At 29.7% G+C, this 3,525-nt stretch overlaps 1 pseudogene; it reads right to left on the reverse strand.

Annotated features, from left to right (window-relative positions):
* LOC108684881 overlaps window positions 1-3,525 on the reverse strand; it is a 179,798-nt pseudogene that overhangs the window by 64,346 nt on the left and 111,927 nt on the right.

Genomic DNA, 3,525 nt, shown 5'->3' on the forward strand with positions numbered 1-3,525 from the left:
AATTGCAAGCTTATTTTAGCGCAACGGCAAGCAACCTAGAAGCGCGAGAGAGAGAGAGAGAGAGAGAGAGGGGTGAGAGACCCAGTAAAGCCCGCTTTGTCGGTTTCCTTTCTATGTTATTAAATTGTATGTGTTGAACCCCTTTCTCCAAGCAACGTACTATACCGACGCGTAGTGCAATGTCGCAGTTGCCACTTAGAGGCTACCTCACAGCTGCAGCCAGTCTATACCTTGTTTGTTGGCAGGTACCTTTACTCTCCCGAGAAATCTGGTTTTCCGAAATCTGATTATGCGATCCCTTTCGGATCTTTACTTTTTACATTTCTCTTTTTGTGTCAATATCATAACTTTTAAACGAAGATATGTTTATGATCGGGATGTATGACAAAATTATTTAAAATCAGTTTCTCTAAACAAATCAATGTTTAATGATTATCGTAATAAGCTTTAATAGATAAGTAAGAAGAAAATATTTGTGCGAATAAAAGATGGATAAATCTAAAAGAAGTCGCCAGAAGAAACACTATAGAAGAGACTGATGCCGATACATTGTGATCGTATTTTTTTTATAATGGTTATAGTAATGATTTCTCTCCTGATAGCGCAAGAATGATGGCATTAATCTTCGATAGATCATTGCAATTAAATAGACATAAAATATATACTTACAATCGACCGATACTTTGATCTGTTTGCTAACTGTCGGTGGTATACCGTTGCTGGCGATACATAAATACGCGCCCATATCCAATCTCGAAATCCGCGCCATTTCCAGCGTTTCACCCTCCCATTCTGCCACTGAAAATGCAACCGTTCAATATTCATTACTTGTTAATTGATTAAGTTAATTATTTTTCATTTTCACAGAACGGCATATAAATATATTTTTTTAATACATTCTGTTTTAGGCGAGACTTTAGTAGTCAAAACGTGCGATCTTATATATTCCCTCTTAAAAATGGGAATGGGAATACAGGAATTTTTATTTTTTTATATTTTTAAAAGAGATTAATAATAATAATGATAATAACTTTATTAAAGTGCAAATAATAAATAATGAGAAATGTGTTGATATACAAAATAAGGAATGAGAAAGTGAACTTTAAAAAGTATCAACATATAATTCTGCCTTAAAGCCTATATAATAAATAGTAACATATATAATACATATATAATACAGTCGAAACTAATAAATTGTTTGTTGAGATAAGTTGCAAAATAAAGAATAAAATGAATTAAAATATAGCAAATTTAGATAATATATTTTAAAAGAGAAATGTAATATAATAATAAAATAATAATAGTAAGAAAAAATAATAATAATAAAAAAATATACGTGTAATAACAGAGTATTACCCAAGAATATATAATCGTTTCGTCTACTGATATATTGTAAAATCTCGTCATCAAATTATATTGTATACGTACCAGCTAAAGTTTTGTTGATCGAGATTTTGGTACCATCGTCTCGTTTCCAACGAATACTAGGCGTTGGACTTCCGGTCGCTTTGCAGGTGAGACTCACATTGGCGCCCTCGCGAACGATTGCATCCGATGAACTCTGCGAATCGTCAATATTTGGTGGCACTATAACAATAAACATAAAGTGTTGTGGTCAACCACTGATAATACAAAATTTATAAATTTACAGGATAGGAAAATGAGACATATAGATCAAAAGCACAGTAATATAAGTAATGTAATTGCGCGAAAAGATTTAAAGTTTCATTACTTATTAAAAATCAAATATTGAGAATTAAGCAGAAACATATTTTTGTAATACATACATGAATAAAGAGACACATACATGTACGTATTACAATATGATTCACATAGACATATATTACTTGTTTAATAAATTCATCTCTCTTCCCTACATGTAATATAATTATGTTACGGAAACTCGCTTTTTGATTGCATAAAGAGATAAAATGTATAAATCAGAATCACAGTACAGTGATCGATTATTGATAACTCTTTAATTGTACTACGACGATATCAGCGATATCATTGCGCATTTCACATTTGTGTATATTGACCACGTCGTCACTGCTCTTGAATTAAACTAACCACGTGTGCGTGCGTGCGCGAGAAGTGTATAATTCAATTATAGTATCGTCGTGGTAACGAATGATATTAGTATATGGACATACGTCGTCTGCACATCGACGTTGATCAACCTGGAAATGCAAGTAGCTAGGATTGGTTGACATGTTTAAATGGACAAATACTGTGCTGCTTATATGCGACTGTGACACATCCAAATTACTCATCTTTTTCGTACACTAATTAATCAATCAATTTATGACAATCGGCATATTAACGAAAAATATATACATCGCTTCAACATGTCTTTAACATTTTTTGATTGTTAATATATCATTTAGTGATTTGCAAGTTTTACATGATTTTGTATATTTTGTATAAAATAAAATAAAAATTTCAAAAAATTTTGTTAAATAAAAAGAACTTTGTATTTATCATATTATAAATAATGTTTCTTAATTATCCCGATAAATAATTTATCTCGTATTGTGGACAAACAAATATATACATACAAATATATACATACTTACATACATCAATATTCAAAATTAAAAAATGTTGATTATTTTAACGAAATAATTAATGCAATATAACGCATTGTCAAATTTAATCGTATTGTACTGCAATACTATTTTTTCATTCAAATCACCATTTAAGAATAGGTCCGCTCTTGAGTACAAAAGAGACATTAAAAAAATCTGGGACGATGTAGAATTATAATAAAATTATGAAATCTCAGACAAGCAAAAAGAAGCTTTTTCTCGTTAAATTTAAAACTCAAAGTGCAATGCCTGTAAGAATGCAACCATGCGAGCGAAATAAAGAAATAAGGCTTAAAATAAAAAAGCCGCAATGGATGATGATAATATTCACAATAATAAGACCTAAAATAGCATTAACTTTGCACATATAAGAGAAATTATTTATATCGTGACATATTTAATTTTTCTATTCGTGTCTTGCAATCTCTAATGCTGAGAATTTAAAATATTTTATATTACATTCTGTCTTTAGATAACGCGAATTAGATCTCTGAAATGATTCATCATAATAAATTTTTACAAACGGTTCAATGTATATTGCAATAATATATGTATATATCCAAAGAGAAAGAGAAAGAGAGAGAGAGAGAGAGAGAGAGAGAGAGAGAGAGAGAGAGAGAGAGAGAGGAAATTAAAAGTTATTACAAGCTATTTCTGAATATATGAGATAAAAAATGTATTATTTTATATAACTTTTACATAACAATACTTTTATATAACTTCATACATATAAATGAAAATAGTGTAACTGAATAGCCGCTTTGCCCTAACTTCAATAATGGAAATTAATTCGAGTAGAATATTGCAATTTGCAGTACATCCGCATATATCTCGGTATAATACATTTTTTCCATATTGTTCTTTTCATATTTTTTTTTTCATATGATCATTGTAAAGAAAATTTTCATATTTTTCGATATATATATATATATATATA

The sequence above is a fragment of the Atta colombica genome, unplaced genomic scaffold (genome assembly GCF_001594045.1).
Source record: "Atta colombica isolate Treedump-2 unplaced genomic scaffold, Acol1.0 scaffold141, whole genome shotgun sequence".
NCBI lineage: Eukaryota > Metazoa > Arthropoda > Insecta > Hymenoptera > Formicidae > Atta > Atta colombica.